Genomic DNA, 18058 nt, shown 5'->3' with positions numbered 1-18058 from the left:
CTTGGACAAGGAGCATATTTTGAAGTGGGCCAGGCAGACTCGGAGCTGTAAATGGGAGAGCAGTATCCTTCGGATCTATCAGGACCCGAGTGCAGAGGTAGCCAGGAGAAGAGCAAAAAAAGGTGAAGTTTGGACCGCAGTATCCGGCCGGTCTCTGGGTCACGTATGAGGAGCAACATTTTTATCTCGAGTCGCCCGAGGAAGCGATGGACTTCGCGAAAAGGAAAGGACTGGTGGCGGACTGCGGACTTTGAACTTTGCTGCAACGTTCACGTTAAAAAAGTTTCTTGTTTTTTGGACGTTACTTCTTAATGCCTTATATATTGATTTGGGGCCAGTTGCAGAGTGGAGTGAGTTAAAGATTACATTTGCACTGATGGGGGATGGAGGTGTGTTTGTTAGATGCTGGATCTTCTGTTTGATCTTTTCTTTGTTTATCGTTTTTTTTTTCTAGGGCAATTGTGTTGTGACTGGTTCTTCGTTTGAGTATGTGTGTATGAGCGGCAGGGGGGGAACAATAGGTGGGAGAATGTCTGGCGCCATGGGCGGGGGTCACCAAGCTAGCTGGGCGGGCTAGCTCACAGAAGCGCAGTGGGGGATGAGCAGATGTTATGCTTGTCGAAGGTGTCGGTTTACATTGTACTGTTACGGGGGAAGGGGAGATGTTCTGCTGACGAGGGAGGGACTGTTGCTGAGGAACAGAAAGGAGGTCAGGGGCGGAGGCTGCCTGAGGGCGGGCCGGTGGAGGCATGGGGCGCGGGCTGGAGACTGGCCCAAGAAAGGTGATGGCTGATCGGCGAAGGGGGTGGGGGGGGGGGGGGGGGGGGGGGGGGGAGATGAGCCCCCCAACTAGGCTGATCACCTGGACTGTAGGAGGACTAAATGGGCCGGTTAAGAGGGCACACATGTTCGCGCATCTGAGGGGATTGAAGGCGGATGTGGTAATGCTACAGGAGACGCACCTCAGAGTAGCTGATCAGATCAGATTAAGGAAGGGATGGTTGGGACAGGTTTTTCACTCGGGGCTGGACACGGAAACTAGAGGGGGCGCGATCCTGATTAATAAGTGAGTGGCCTTTGAGGCGGGAAGAATAGTTACGGGTGTGGGAGGCCGGTACATTATGGTCAGTGGGAAACTGGAGGGGTTGCAGGTGGTACTAGTAAATGTGTATGCGCCAAATTGGGATGATGTGGAGTTTATAAAGAGGATGCTGGGTAAGATCCCGGACGTAGATTTGCATATGTTGTCATGGGAGGGGACTTCAACACAGTTATTGATCCTGGTTTAGACCGGTCGAGCTCAAAGTCGGGCAGTGTGCCAGCAATGGCAAAGGAGCTAAAGGGGTTCTTGGAGCAGATGGGGGTTGGGGGGGGGGGGGGGGGGGGGGTGACCCATGGAGATTTGGGCAGCAGAGAGTGAAGGAGTTTTCTTCTACTCACACGTGCATAACGTGTACTCACGGATTGATTTTTTAAATTTTGAACAGGACTCTACTGACGGGGTGGTGGATACGGCGATTACAATCTCAGATCATGCCCTGCACTGGGTTGACCTACAGGTTAGCAAGGAAAGTAGCCAGCGCCCGCACTGGAGGCTGGACTTGGGACTTTTAGCTGATGAAGAGGTGTGCGGGCGGCTGAGGAAATGTATTCAGAACTACCTGGAAGTAGACAGCGACAAGGGTGAAGTTTCGGCAGCGGTGGTCTGGGAGGCATTGAAGGCGGTGGTTAGAGGAGAGCTGATCTCGATACGGGCCCATACATAGAAAAAATAAATAAAATACAGCACAGAACAGGCCCTTCGGCCCACGATGTTGTGCTGAACCTTTGTCCTAGATTAATCATAAATTATCATCAAATTTACAGTGCAGATACGGGAGAAGGTAGACAGAGATGGGCCGACTGATAAAGGAGATATTGCAGGCCCGACAGGAGTTATGCGGAGACCCCAGAGGCAGGGCTTTTAAGGGAACGACGAAGGCTACAGGCGGAGTTTGGCTTGTTAACTACAGGGAGGGCGCAGAGCAGCTGAGGAAGGTGAGAGGGGAGATCTATGAGCATGGGGAGAATGCCAGCAGAATGCTTGCACAGCAGCTTAGAAAGAGGGAGGCAGCCAAGGAGATAGGGAAAGTAAAGGAGCCTGGTTGGAGACTCAGCAGGGGTGAATAAGGCGTTCAAGGAGGTTTACAGTAGGCTGTTACGGGTCGGAACCCCCAGCGGGGCCGGAGGAGATGAGTCACTTCTTAAGGGGGCTGAATTTCCCGAGGGTGGACGGGGGTTGGGGGGGTTGGTAGAAGGGCTTGGGGCCCCGATCGGGTTGGAAGAAATAGCGGAGGGTCTGAAGGCCATGCAGTCGGGTAAAGCCCCGGGGCCGGACGCGTACAAAACGTTCTCTGGGATACTGGGGCCGCTGTTGATGAGGACATTCAATGAGGCAAGGGAGCGTGGGGTGCTTCCCCCGACAACGTCACAGACCACAATCGCATTGATCCTGAAACGGACAAGGACCCGGAGCTGTGTGGGTCCTATAGGCCGATATCCCTGTTGAATGTGGACGCCAAACTGCTGGCCAAAATATTGTCCTCTAGGATTGAGGATTGTGTTCCGGATGTTATTGGGGAGGACCAGACAAGGTTTGTTAAGGGAAGGCCAATGTAAGAAGGTTGTTAAATGTGATCATGATGCCCCCCGGAAGGTCGGGAGGTGGAGGTAGGGATCGCAATGGATGCAGTGAAGGCTTTTGATTGGGTAGAATGGGAATATTTGTGAGATGTACCGGGACGGTTCGGATTTGGGCGGGACTTTATTGACTGGGTCAGATATTAGGCTCCTGGTGCGAGCGTACGGACGAATAGGACAACAGCGGACTATTTTAGGCTGCATCGGGGACGAGACAGGGATGCCCCCTCTACCCACTGTTGTTCGCGTTAGACATAGAGCTGCTGGCAATTGCGCGGAGAGCCTCAAAGGGCTGGAAGGGGCTGGTCCGGGGGGGGAGTGGAACACAGTCTCGCTTTACGCAGATGACCTGCTCCTGTATGTATTGGATCCATTAGAGGGGATGGGAGAAATTGAGGATTCTGGGGGAACTCGGCTGGTTTTCGGGGTATAAACTAAATATGGGGAAAAGTGAGATGTTTGCGGTCCAGGCAAGGGGGCAGGAGAGACGACTGGGGGAACTGCCATTTAGAGTTGTAGGGGAAAGCTTTCGGTACCTAGGCATCCAGGTGGCACGGAAATGGGAACGGCTGCACAAGCTAAATCTGGCTCGACTAGTAGACCAAATGAAGGACAATATTCGGAGATGGGACACGCTCCCGTTGTCACTAGCTGGGAGGGGTGCAGACAGTGAAAATGATGGTCCTCCCGAGATTCCGGTTTGTGTTTCAGTGTCTCCCCATCTTTATTCCGCGGTCCTTCTTTAAACGGGTCAATAAGGTAATCAATGGCTTTGTATGTGCGGGTTAAAAAAGGGGATGCTTGAGCACTGCCGAACTTCAGTAATTACTATTGGGCGGCGAACATAGCCATGATCAGGAAGTGGGTGGTGGGGGTAAGAGTCGATATGGGAGCGTGTGGAGGCGGCTTCATGCAAGGGCACCAGCTTGGGGGCGTTGATAACAGCGCCTCTGCCGATCCCGCCGGCACGGTACTCCACCAGCCCCGTGGTGGTGGCGGCCCTGAGGGCAATGGAGGAGGCATGTGGGAGCATCGGTGTGGTCTCCAATCTGTAATAATCACCAGTTTGCCCCGGGAAGGATGGATGGAGGGTTTTGGAGATGGCAGAGAGCAGGGATTAAGAGGATGGGGGATATGTTAATAGAGGGGAGCTTTCCTAGCCTGGGGGAGCTGGAGGGGAAAGTTGGATTGGCACGGGGAAACACATTTAGGTACCGAATGTAGGAAACGAATTGGGACTTCCTCCGCAGGCAGGTTTCAATCTTCTCGCGCCTACCACCAGGGGGATACAGGCAGGGTAGTTTCTAGAGTGTGGGTGGGAGAAGGGAGGGTCTCTGACATTTACAAGGAACTCATGGGGTCGGAGGAGACGCAGACTGAGGAACTGAAGCGCAAGTTGGAAGAGGAGTTGGGAGGAGAGATAGAGGATGGTCTCTGGGCCGACGCGTTGAGTAGAGTCAACACGTCCCCAAACTGTGCCAGGCTCAGCCTGATACAATTCAAGGCCGTTCACTGGGCTCACATGATAGTGACCCAGATGAGCAGGTTCTTTGGGGTAGAAGATCGGTGAGCAAGGTGTGCGGGAGGGCCAGCGAACCATGTCCATAGGTTCTGGACATGCTCAAAGCTGAGGGGATTCTGGCAGGGGTTTGCGGATGTCATGCCCAAGGTGTTAAAAACAAGGGTGGCACAGAGTCCAGAGGTGGTGATTTTCAGAGTGTCGGAAGATCCCGGAATCCAGAAGGAGAAAGAGGCAGATGTTCTGGCCTTTGCTTCCCTGGTAGCCCGGAGACAGATATTATTAGCTGGATGGAACTCAAAGCCCCCAAAGTCGTAGACCTGGCTGTCTGACATGGCTAGCTTTCTCTGCTTGGAGAAAATCAAGTTCGCCTTGAGAGGGTCAATGTTAGGATTCGTCCGGAGGTGGCAGCCATTCGTCGACTTCTTTGCGGAAAATTAACTGTCAGCAGAGGGGAGGGGGGGTTAGCTTAGTTTAGAGTAGGGGGTTAGTAAAGGTGGGACCTGTAAGGGAGGAAGACGGCTTTTGCACTATGTTTATAAATTCATGTACATTGTTTATTTTGTTGTTGTTGTAAAACCATAAATACCTCAATAAAAGGTTTATTTTAAAAAATGGCTCCCATTTCTTTGATACAATCTTGCTCCCTTCCAAATCTAGTCATCATCCTGATCCTCAAAAAAAACTTCACCTCCCAAACTACTGCCCCATATTCAACCTCAACTTCCTTTCCAAAGTCCTTGAATATACTGTTGCCTCATAATTCCATGCACATCGTTCCCACAACTCCAAATCTAAAAGATATCTATCTGATTTCCATCTATGATATAGCAATGAAATCAGATAACATTCAGTGTGGCTGTCACCATGGTACACTTTGCCTTTTCGGCCTCCTACCATCCTCTACCAACACCGTTCCTCTGTAGTCAAGATCAGTGGCACTAATCCTGCCCGACTCCAATCTTATCCACAAATTACAGCAGAGAATGTTTTGCAATGGTTTTTCCTCCCACTTCTGCACCATTACATCTGGAACCCTCGCAGGCTGCCATCCGACGGAGGCGCAATCAACATCATATGCGCCTATTCACCAATTGCGCGTGCCAGCATCTCAGACAAAGAGCATTTCTACGCCTATCTGCGGCTTCAATGCACGTTCTATGCTAAGTGATTCATGGCCGATATGCTTCCATTGTCATAGGGTGAGAAGGATCAACGATAAAGGGCAACGCCTCTTGAGCCTTGTTCACTGAATGACCTCTGAATCACCAGCACCTTTTTTCAGGGCAAATATCACCACAAGGTATAATCACCACAAGGTATTATGGTATCACCCAAGGTCTGCACATTGACACCAACTGTACTTGACCATCATAGGAAGGTGTAATCTTCCTAGTGTTCGCCATACCTACACTGAGCGCAGATCAGCGTGAGAACAGCTGGTGAGTCAGTTTCAGCGGGAGCATTGCGGAAGGAGGTTGCTGGGAGGTAAGTCAACCTTTAAAAGCACTTGTCTTTGCAGGGGCAGGCCAGTCGATTTCGGCGTGAGAACAGCTGGTGAGTCAGTTTCAGCGGGAGCATTGCGGAAGGAGGTTGCTGGGAGGTAAGTCAACCTTTAAAAGCACTTGTCTTTGCAGGGGCAGGCCAGTCGATTTCAGCGGGAGTGGAGCTGGCTGGTTAGTCAATTTCAGCAGGAGCTGAGAATTTTTCTTTTTTTTTTTAAATTAGTTTTTAGGCGGGAACAGGAAGTCGACCCGCGGACGTCTGGGAAGACCCTCACCAATAAATTCTGGTGGAGAGGAAACCCGAGACACTACACGTGTAGTGTCTCCCACCCACCCTCCTCCTCTAACCTAATAATAAAACCCATTGGTCTGAGGTAAGTACCATATTTTATTATATAATTATTATTTTTTATAAAAATTTAAGTTAGTTGTTAGCCAGATCTTGATAGAAGGTTAGAGGAATGGCAGGGAAGGGAGTGCAATGTTCTTCCTGCAGGATGTTTGAGGTGAGGGATGCAGTTAGTGTCCCTGCTGATTTTACCTGCAGGAAGTGCTGCCATCTCCAGCTCCTCCAAGACCGAGTTAGGGAACAGGAGCTGGAGTTGGAAGAACTTCGGATCATTCGGGAGGCAGAAGGGGTCATAGATAGCAGCTTCAGGGAATTAGTTACACCAAAGATTGGAGATAGATGGGTAACTGTAAGAGGGACTGGGAAAAAGCAGTCAGTGCAGGGATCCCCTGCGGTCGTTCCCCTGAGAAACAAGTATACCGCTTTGGATACTTGTGGGGGGGGGGACTTACCAGGGGTAAGCCATGGGGTACGGGCCTCTGGCACGGAGTCTGTCCCTGTTGCTCAGAAGGGAAGGGGGGAGAGGAGCAGAGCATTAGTAATTGGGGACTGGATAGTCAGGGGCACAGATAGGAGATTTTGTGGGAGCGTGAGAGACTCGCGTTTGGTATGTTGCCTCCCAGGTGCAAGGGTACGTGATGTCTCGGATCGTGTTTTCCGGGTCCTTAAGGGGGAGGGGGAGCAGCCCCAAGTCGTGGTCCACATTGGCACTAACGACATAGGTAGGAAAGGGGACAAGGATGTCAGGCAGGCTTTCAGGGAGCTAGGATGGAAGCTCAGAACTAGAACAGAGTTGTTATCTCTGGGTTGTTGCCCGTGCCACGTGATAGTGAGATGAGGAATAGGGAGAGAGAGCATTTAAACACGTGGCTACAGGGATGGTGCAGGCGGGAGGGATTCAGATTTTTGGATAACTGGGGCTCTTTCTGGGGAAGGTGGGACCTCTACAGACAGGATGGTCTACATCTGAACCTGAGGGGCACAAATATCCTGGGGGGGAGATTTGTTAGTGCTCTTTGGGGGGGTTTAAACTAATGCAGCAGGGGCATGGGAACCTGGATTGTAGTTTTAGGGTAAGGGAGAATGAGAGTATAGAGGTCAGGAGCACAGATTTGACGTCGCAGGAGGGGGCCAGTGTTCAGGTAGGTGGTTTGAAGTGTGTCTACTTCAATGCCAGGAGTATACGAAACAAGGTAGGGGAACTGGCAGCATGGGTTGGTACCTGGGACTTCGATGTTGTGGCCATTTCGGAGACATGGATAGAGCAGGGACAGGAATGGATGTTGCAGGTTCCGGGGTTTAGGTGTTTTAGTAAGCTCAGAGAAGGAGGCAAAAGAGGGGGAGGTGTGGCGCTGCTAGTCAAGAGCAGTATTACGGTGGCGGAGAGGATGCTAGATGGGGACTCTTCTTCCGAGGTAGTATGGGCTGAAGTTAGAAACAGGAAAGGAGAGGTCACCCTGTTGGGAGTTTTTTATAGGCCTCCTAATAGTTCTAGGGATGTAGAGGAAAGGATGGCGAAGATGATTCTGGATATGAGCGAAAGTAACAGGGTAGTTATTATGGGAGACTTTAACTTTCCAAATATTGACTGGAAAAGATATAGTTCGAGTACAATAGATGGGTCGTTTTTTGTACAGTGTGTGCAGGAGGGTTTCCTGAAACAATATGTTGACAGGCCAACAAGAGGCGAGGCCACGTTGGATTTGGTTTTGGGTAATGAACCAGGCCAGGTGTTGGATTTGGAGATAGGAGAGCACTTTGGGGACAGTGACCACAATTCGGTGACGTTTACGTTAATGATGGAAAGGGATAAGTATACACCGCAGGGCAAGAGTTATAGCTGGGGGAAGGGCAATTATGATGCCATTAGACGTGACTTGGGGGGGATAAGGTGGAGAAGTAGGCTGCAAGTGTTGGGCACACTGGATAAGTGGGGCTTGTTCAAGGATCAGCTACTGCGTGTTCTTGATAAGTATGTACCGGTCAGGCAGGGAGGAAGGCGTCGAGCGAGGGAACCGTGGTTTACCAAGGAAGTGGAATCTCTTGTTAAGAGGAAGAAGGAGGCCTATGTGAAGATGAGGTGTGAAGTTTCGGTTGGGGCGATGGATAGTTACAAGTTGGCGAGGAAGGATCTAAAGAGAGAGCTAAGACGAGCAAGGAGGGGACATGAGAAGTATTTGGCAGGAAGGATCAAGGAAAACCCAAAAGCTTTCTATAGGTATGTCAGGAATAAGCGAATGACTAGGGAAAGAGTAGGACCAGTCAAGGACAGGGATGGGAAATTGTGTGTGGAGTCTGAAGAGATAGGCGAGATACTAAATGAATATTTTTCGTCAGTATTCACTCAGGAAAAAGATAATGTTGTGGAGGAGAATGCTGAGCCCCAGGCTAATAGAATAGATGGCATTGAGGTACGTAGGGAAGAGGTGTTGGCAATTCTGGACAGGCTGAAAATAGATAAGTCCCCGGGACCTGATGGGATTTATCCTAGGATTCTCTGGGAGGCCAGGGAAGAGATTGCTGGGCCTTTGGCTTTGATTTTTATGTCATCATTGGCTACAGGAATAGTGCCAGAGGACTGGAGGACAGCAAATGTGGTCCCTTTGTTCAAAAAGGGGAGCAGAGACAACACCGGCAACTATAGACCGGTGAGCCTCACGTCTGTAGTGGGTAAAGTCGTGGAGGGGATTATAAGAGACAAGATTTATAATCATCTAGATAGGAATAATATGATCAGGGATAGTCAGCATGGCTTTGCGAAGGGTAGGTCATGCCTCACAAACCTTATTGAGTTCTTTGAGAAGGTGACTGAACAGGTAGACGAGGGTAGAGCAGTTGATGTGGTGTATATAGATTTCAGCAAAGCGTTTGATAAGGTTCCCCACGGTAGGTTATTGCAAAAAATACGGAGGCTGGGGATTGAGGGTGATTTAGAGATTTGGATCAGAAATTGGCTAGCTGAAAGAAGACAGAGGGTGGTGGTTGATGGGAAATGTTCAGAATGGAGTACAGTCACAAGTGGAGTACCACAAGGATCTGTTCTGGGGCCGTTGCTGCTTGTCATTTTTATCAATGACCTAGAGGAAGGCGCAGAAGGGTGGGTGAGTAAATTTGCAGACGAAACTAAAGTCGGTGGTGTTGTCAATAGTGTGGAAGGATGTAGCAGGTTACAGAGGGTTATAGATAAGCTGCAGAGCTGGGCTGAGAGGTGGCAAATGGAGTTTAATGTAGAGAAGTGTGAGGTGATTCACTTTGGAAGGAATAACAGGAATGCGGAATATTTGGCTAATTGTAAAGTCCTTGAAAGTGTGGATGAGCAGAGGGATCTAGGTGTCCATGTACATAGATCCCTGAAAGTTGCCACCCAGGTTGATAGGGTTGTGAAGAAGGCCTATGGAGTGTTGGCCTTTATTGGTAGAGGGATTGAGTTCCGGAGTCGGGAGGTCATGTTGCAGCTGTACAGAACTCTGGTACGGCCGCATTTGGAGTATTGCGTACAGTTCTGGTCACCGCATTATAGGAAGGACGTGGAGGCTTTGGAGCGGGTGCAGAGGAGATTTACCAGGATGTTGCCTGGTATGGAGGGAAAATCTTATGAGGAAAGGCTGATGGACTTGAGGTTGTTTTCGTTGGAGAGAAGAAGGTTAAGAGGAGACTTAATAGAGGCATACAAAATGATCAGGGGGTTGGATAGGGTGGACAGTGAGAGCCTTCTCCCGCGGATGGATATGGCTGGCACGAGGGGACATAACTTTAAACTGAGGGGTAATAGATATAGGACAGAGGTCAGAGGTAGGTTCTTTATGCAAAGAGTAGTGAGGCCGTGGAATGCCCTACCTGCTACAGTAGTGAACTCGCCAACATTGAGGGCATTTAAAAGTTTATTGGATAAACATATGGATGATAATGGCATAGTGTAGGTTAGGTGGCTTTTGTTTCGGTGCAACATCGTGGGCCGAAGGGCCTGTACTGCGCTGTATTGTTCTATGTTCTATGTTCTATCGCAACACCAACTACCCTCTTGTCAGTAGGAGAGTGAAGGTGCTTCTCTGAAAGTTTCACAATTCCAAACGCAATAACCTGCCACATATCTCTTCTTGGTAGCACTGTGGTTAGCACTGTTGCTTCACAGCACCACGGTCCCAGGTTCAATTCCCGGCTTGGGTCACTGTCTGTGCGGAGTCAGCGCATCAGCCCCGTCAATTTAGAGTATCCAATTATTTTTTGGGCAGCATGGTAGCACAGTGGTTAGCACTCTTGCTTGAATCACTGTGTGGAGTCTGCACATTCTCCCAGTGTCTGCGTGGGTTTCCTCCAAGTGCTCCAGTTTCCTCCTACAAGTCTCGAATGACGTGCTTGCTAGGTGAATTAGGCATTCTAAATTCTCCCTTAGTATACCCGAACAGGTGCGAAATGTGGCGACGAGGGGCTTTCACAGTAACCTCATTGCAGTATTAGTGTGAGCCTACTTGTGACACTAATAAAGATTATAATGATTATCATCAATATTCCTTACACAATACTGATGCCAAATTCCAGCACTTGATACTATTGCTAGAACGACTGCTATCCAGGAGCACCAATGGAGTATCAATGAAGCTTGGATGTCACTAAGTGCCTCATCTACAAAGCATCAAGAGCATCATTTAGTGGATTGATTTGAGACTGACTTGGCTGAGGTGACATCCGTCATTGATGCAAAAAAGCAAAGTCAACATCACGCACAAAAGAACCCAATAGCTAAAAGAGTGCATGAGACCTGACAATAGCCAAGACAGCCATGCAAAAGATAGGGAGATACAGTGCAAATAAACACTGGATCAACTTATGCCAAGAAATCCAAACTGCCTGCGACAATGGAAATCTAAGAGCTATGTATGACGGGATCAAGAGAGTGCTTGGCCATACCATCACCATACCAAGCCCCCTGAAGTCAGCAGATGATATATTCACCAACAAAAGTAAACAGATGTCCCGCTGTGCTGAACATGGCTACGACATCTTCCAGTCCACACTTGACGTTCTCCCACAGCTTCCTGTTTTGGATGAGTTATCACTGGAGATCGAATAGGCCACAGACTGCTTCACAAACAGAAAGACACCAATAGATGGAATCCCAGCCTAACTGCTCAAGTAGGGAATATTCCAATTATTGCCACATCTTTATGGTCTCCTCCACTAGAAAGTAGGCTCCATCCTATAGGAGAAACACGATGTAAAAATCATCAGAGTGTACCAAAGCTCCTCAGTCTTGTCTGCTCCTCCCATGACAAAATACACACTGTACAGATTGATAACTTCACTTCAGATGGTTTCAGAGTGAACAATGGACTGACACGGGACTGCAAACTAGTGCCCATTCTGTTGGGCGACATCTTTTTCATGCTCCTGATGTTTGCCTTCCCCCAGATATGGAAAGAGCTGCTTATATACTAGGTTAGATGGTAAATTAGTGTGAGATGGATGTACTTTAAGAAATGGGGGTTTATCAAATAGTTGCAGTGATGTCAGTGTGTGGGTGGAGCTGGGCTGTCTGTCTTTCACTTTTGATTTGAGTTGGTAGCTGCAATGGGTTTTTGGTTTTGTTTTAAGAGGTGGATAGCTGCATTCAAAGCAAGCAGCTGTATAATGATCTCTCTCTCTACAAGCTAAAGAATGTCTCCAGATCATTGATGATTTCAAAGTAATGCTCTTTTCCATAGAGCATGTAAACCTGCTGTCTTTATTTTTAAAAGGATCTAACTTATGGATGTTGTTTGGGAAGTTATTAAGAGTTACCTATAGAATATTGTATTAGGGAAAGTATCAGTGTTTGTAGTTGATCAGATGTTTACTGTGCGTTTATAAAACGTTAACCAGATTCATAGAATAAACATTGTTTTGTTTTAAACATACTTTAGCTCTCTTTTGCACCACACCTGTAAAGTGGGTCCTTGTGCTCCCCATAACCAAAATCTATTTAAAGTTGTGGGTCAGGTAAACTCCATGGTATACTTTGGTGTTCTCTAAACCCTGGCACATAATACTCTACAATCTACCAAGGTTTAAAGTGAAGACAAAAACACATTATGCTTGGGGGTAGCTAGCTGACAACAAATGAAAGTGGTGACACGTCCTGTGGGCTGGTGTGCACCAGCACAATGACTAGTGGCTACAATGACTTGGCAACATACTCCAACATCAGAATTAACAACCTGCAACTAACACTTGGTAGCTTGGCACAATACTTGCGGCAGAATATGCCTCTCAGGATTGGCCACTACAGCTGCAGCAAAGGTGAGTTACATGAAGACACTGCTCCGGAAATTGATTATTTTGTTATTTTGTCTAATACAGATGAATTAAAGCTCCAGATATTAAAAGTAAAACCATTTATTTCATGGGTGGAATTGAATTTATCAAGAAAGACTTCAGGTACGAGTTTAGTCCCTTGCCATGCCTGAACTGCAATTTGATGGCATTAAACAAGTAAGTAGTATGCTGGATTATATTGCAGGTTACAAGCAGAGCACTCCTTACAGTTCTAACCACATTTAATTGAGGTGTGATTATGTAATAGTTGTGTTACTGGACTCGTAATCCAAAGGACTGGGGCAATAATCCAGAAAATGAGGACAAATGACAGCTTGAGAATTTAATATCTTTTTTTTTTAAATGGAAATAAATAAGCAGGAACAGGTCTCATTGCACACTGTTATAACCTGCCTGCTTACCATTGGCTGGGGACTGATGACAATCCTACAATCCTGTGGGAGTATGAGCTTCCCCAATGAGGGGGGGGCGGAGAAATCATTAGCAGACTCCCTGTATAAATAAAGCTGGCCAGTTCGGAACCAGGAGGAAGGAGTAAATAAAAGTTATTTCTTTGTATCCTTGAAACTCGTGCTGGATTCTTCGTGGCCTTCACAAAACTGGCGACAAGGGTTAAAGTGAATAGCTGTCTACACTGCTGAAGCCACCTCCCTTGATTTTTGTTGGGATACAGGTTGGAAGTTGTCTTCTATTACACCATGCCTCTGTACGGACGCTTGGATGTTTTTGATGCTGCGCTGGAAAGCTGGAACCAGTACGCACAACGGATGCGTTACTATTTCGGGGCAAGCAATATCACCGAAAACGAGCGCCAGATGATCATTTTGCTCACCGCCTGCGGCCCGCATACGTTTGGGGTAATTAGGAGCCTTACGTACCCAGCTGCGCCAGACACCAAAATTTTTGATGAACTTGTGAATTTAGTGGGGCAGCATTTTAACCCAACCCCGTCCACGATAGTCCAGCGTTACCGGTTTAATACCGCTGAGAGGACCCCAGGAGAATCCCTTGCCGACTTTCTATCCAGGCTACGCAGGATTGCGGAGTACTGTGACTATGTTGAGACCTTGTCAGAAATGTTACGCGACCGTTTGGTTTGCGGTATTAACAATGCGGCCACCCAGAGAAAGTTGTTAGCTGAGCCAACATTGACTTTTCAACAGGCCATTCAAATAGTATTGTCCCGAGAGAGCGCAGAACGAGTGCAGGAGCTACAGGGAATGGAAATGCATGCATTGGGGCACAGCCCCTTACGTCCAAAAAAGTCCCCCCGCATTCCTGCGGTTCCTTGGGTGAGTTGACGTCCGGATCGATGCCAGTGGCCGTCGGACATTCCTCCCCGAAGGGAGCCTTCTCCAGAACGAATGGATGAGGAGCCATGTCCGTGTCAGCCTTGCAGGCGCTGACCCCGTCGCGGATGCGGGTCCTGGAGGCGCCGTCGTTCCGATCGAAACTGGGACCAGCCCAGGGTCCGTACCTTCCATGTGGAAGAACCTGTGGCGACTACTCTCGAGGACGTGGAGATGGAGGACGACTGCCTGCAGCTGCATTATGTGGCAGCTCCCCGTGTGGCTCCCATTAAGGTGACAGTACAGGTCAATGGTCACCTGCTTGAGATGGAGTTGGACACTGGCGCAGCGGTCTCCGTGATCGCCCAGAGGACATTCGACCGCATCAAGCAGGGTATACAGACCCTTACATTAACCGACACACAGGCCAGGTTGGCTACCTACACTGGGGAACCATTGGACATTGCAGGAACTACGATGACCCCTGTTGTTTATGGATGCCAGGAGGGGCGTTTCCCACTTATCGTGGTGCGCGGCCATGGGCCCAGCCTGTTGGGTCGAGACAGGTTGCGCCATTTGGGCTTGCAGTGGCAGCACATCCTCCAAACAGTTTCTGGAGGGTTGACTGAGGTGCTAGGACGATACCCAGATGTATTCCAACCCGGTTTGGGGAAAATAAAAGGGGCCGTAGCCCGTATCCAAGTTGAACCAGGAGCCACGCCGCGCTGTTTCCGGGCGCGCCCGGTGCCTTACGCCTTGCTCGAGAAGGCAGAAGGGGAGCTCACTCGTTTAGAAACTTTGGGTATTATCAGGCCCGTCCGTTTTGCTGACTGGGCAGCACCAATTGTACCTGTAATGAAGCCAGATGCCACAGTTCGCTTGTGCGGCGACTATAAACTTACAGTGAATACGGCTTCCCGACTCGACCGATATCCAATGCCTCGCATAGAGGATCTCTACGCGAAGTTTGCAGGTGGACTCTCGTTCACAAAATTAGATATGAGTCACGCCTACCTACAGTTGGAGCTGGACCCTGCCTCCCGACCATATGTAACGATTAATACACACCGGGGCCTGTATGAATATACACGTTTGCCCTTTGGAGTATCCTCTGCCTGCGCTATTTTTCAACGCGTTATGGAGGGCATTTTGAGAGGTTTACCGCGTGTCGCTGTCTACTTAGATGACGTTTTGATCACAGGGACGTCGGAGCAGGAACATGTGGAAAATCTGGAGGCTGTCCTTAAGACGCTTTTCGGAGGCTGGAGTCTGTAAAACGTCGCACAAAGTGCATCTTTCAGGATAAGAAAGTAGTTTACCTGGGTTATCGGGTGGACCGCGAAGGTTTGCACCCCGTCGCAGAGAAGGTGCGCGCGATTCAACAGGCCCCCGCCCCGACTGACACTTCGCATCTTCGTTCTTTTCTCGGCCTCGTAAACTATTACGGGAAGTTCCTCCCCAATCTGGCAACTACGCTGGCCACGTTACATCTTCTGCTAAAGAAAACTCACACCTGGGTTTGGGGTCAGCCGCAAGAAACCGCTTTCCGGCAGGTAAAACAACAATTGTCGTTGTCTGGGTTACTAACCCACTATGATCCTGGAAAGCCTTTGCTCGTCACATGTGATGCATCCCCGTATGGTATTGGGGTCGTCCTGTCCCACAAGATGGAGAACGGGGCCAAGCGGCCAGTAGCTTTCGCCTCCCGCACATTGACTGCAGCGGAAAAAAGTACACGCAGATCGAGAAGGAGGGCCTGGCAGTGGTCTTTGCGGTGAAACGTTTCCACCAGTACGTGTATGGCCGCCACTTCACGATCGTGACTGATCAGAAGCCTCTGCTTGGACTTTTCAGAGAGGATAAGCCAATAACGCCCATTGCATCCGCACGGATCCAGCTCTGGGCTTTGTTGCTCGCTGGATACGAGTATTCTCTGGAGCACAAACCAGGAACGCAGATAGCGAATGCCGACGCACTGAGCCGATTGCCTTTATTGACCGGCCCAATGTCGACCCTCACGACCGGTGAGGTGGTTGCAACCCTAAATTTTATGGACACCTTGCCTGTCACGGCATCACAGATCAGTGAGTGGACCCAGACGGAGCCAGTCCTGTCAAAGGTTTGACACATAGTCCTATATGGTGGGCAGCATAGACAGCTCCCAGGCGAGTTGCGGGCATTTTCCTCCAAGCTGTCAGAATTCAGCGTGGAAGACGGCATCCTCTTGTGGGGGACGCGTGTGATTGTCCCGGAAAAAGGACAGGAGCTGGTACTAAGAGACTTGCACAATGGGAATCCAGGTGTGACCAAAATGAAAGTGTTGGCCCTGAGTTATGTTTGGTGGCCAGGCCTTGACGCCAACATTGAGAAGGTGGCCCAAAACTGCTCCATTTGTCAGGAGCATCAGAAGCTTCCGCCGGCCGCGCCCCTATATCACTGGGAATGGCCAGCGCGGCCTTGGGCGCACTTGCATGCGGATTTCGCTGGCCCTTTTCAAGGATCCATGTTCCTTTTATTAATCGACACCCAGTCTAAATGGCTAGAGATGCATAAGATGCGAGGCACAACGTCCTACGCAACAATTGAGAAGATGCGTTTGTCTTTTAGTGCGCATGACCTCCCCGAGGTGCTGGTCACGGATAACGGCACTCCATTCACCAGTGAGGAGTTTGCGAGTTTCATGAAGATGAACGGCATACGCCATATCCGCACTGCCCCTTACCACCCGACTTCAAATGGGTTGGCGGAGCGCGCAGTGCAGACATTCAAACGAGGCCTAAAGAAGCAGTCTTCCGGGTCAATGGACACGAGACTGGTTCGCTTTTTGTTTTCGTATAGGACCACCCACCCCCCCAAGCGGTGACTGGGGGTAGCTCCCGCAGAACTCCTAATGGGCCGGAGACTTCGTACCCGCCTTAGTATGGTTTTCCCGGACATTGGCGCAAAAGTACGCCGCACACAAGAACGGCAGGGACAGGGTCTTTCTCGGCATCGGCCGATTCGGCAGTTTACGCCCGGTGACCCAGTGTTCGTTCACAATTTTGCTGGTGGTGCCCAGTGGGTCCCTGGCGTAATCTTTCGCCAAACGGGCCCTATATCTTACCAGGTGCAAGCCTAGGGTCGTCTCCAGCGCAAACATGTAGACCATGTTCGGTCCAGAAGACTATCCCTTCCAAAGATTCCCCGCCCCCAGAGCTCATTTCTATAGCCACAGAGACCAGAGACAATGGAAAGTAGTCCTCACAATCTTCCTCTCTGGTGCCTCACTCAAAGGCTGCGCAGGTCGTTACAGAACCGAATGGAGATAGAGAGCTGAGATGACAGAGGCAGCAGACTCCGACTCCGAGATGGAGACACAGGACGCATCAGAGGGGGAATCCTCGGGCCCACGGGCCGTGGGTGTACAACCGTTACGCCGTTTATCACGGAAGCGCCGGTCTCCATCTCGTTACACGCCGCCCGATCCAGCGCCTCGTGCAAATGGTGTCCGGCCTGCGGCAAAACAAGTCCGACGCCCTCCTTCGCCAGGGTCTTCGGTGGATTCCTTGGACTTTGAGGGGGGGGGGGGGGGGGAGGGGATGTTATAACCTGCCTGCTTACCATTGGCTGGGGACTAATGACAATCCCACAATCCTGTGGGAGTATGAGCTTCCCCAATGAGGGGGGGGGGGGGGGGGGGAGAAATCATTAGCAGATTCCCTGTATAAATAAAGCTGGCCAGTTTGGAACCAGGAGGAAGGAGTAAGCAGCAAGCGAAGTTGCTGCTGCTGTTGTGTGTATATATGTTATTGTAAATAAATGTTATTTCTTTGTATCCTTGAAACTCGTGCTGGATTCTTCGTGGCCCTCACAAAACACACATTGGTGTCGAACCAGAATTTCAAATTATGCTGAAAGAGAAGGGCTGCAAAGTTTCACACTGAATGACCATAGATATTTGTCCGGTGAATATGTGTATATTGTATATAAAGCATTTTTCATTAAACTTAGTGCGTGTGACAAATGCTGAGGGAGCCACACGGTGGAAAGCCTGAATGCTCCTCTTTCTCACCAAAAACAAAGGAAACAAATATGTCCATTTCCCAGATGTTTGGTGGTCATATGACTAATTTTAACATAACTAGTAAGCAATAACCTGCAACACAATCTACAATCAAAAATACTCACCCAACGATTTACTTCTTACCATTAAATCAATAAATGGATAAAAAGTTAAAGTGCACATGCAGATCCAATACAAATAAATATTAAGATCACATGCCCAACAAGAGTGTCTCTTACTGAATTTTATTTACTATCCACGTTGTGACAGGTTCTCAGCAAGTTCAGGAATTTTGAGTCGAGAACAATGAACAAACATCCAGATTGTGTGTGATTTAGTCAGGAAATTGAAGTTGTCATTCCC

General features: G+C 49.3%; 1 protein-coding gene across 18 annotated transcripts in view; it reads right to left on the bottom strand.

Moving 5' to 3' along the window:
- The window catches only part of fam184ab (family with sequence similarity 184 member Ab), a 316427-nt gene that overhangs the window by 208090 nt on the left and 90279 nt on the right, over nt 1-18058 (bottom strand). Inside the window, exon 1 of one of the 18 annotated variants that reach the window (XM_072499381.1) lies at nt 11006-11026. The exons of the other annotated variants lie outside the window; for them this stretch is intronic. The gene's annotated coding sequence lies outside the window, so the exon portion shown is untranslated. Of the gene's footprint in view, nt 1-11005; nt 11027-18058 lie in introns of those variants that run through there. 18 annotated transcript variants of the gene reach the window in all.

Source organism: Scyliorhinus torazame, chromosome 4 (assembly GCF_047496885.1).
Source record: "Scyliorhinus torazame isolate Kashiwa2021f chromosome 4, sScyTor2.1, whole genome shotgun sequence".
Classification (NCBI taxonomy): Eukaryota; Metazoa; Chordata; class Chondrichthyes; order Carcharhiniformes; family Scyliorhinidae; genus Scyliorhinus; species Scyliorhinus torazame.
Note: the sequence above shows the minus strand (reverse complement) of the source record. Positions and strands in the feature narration are given on the sequence as shown.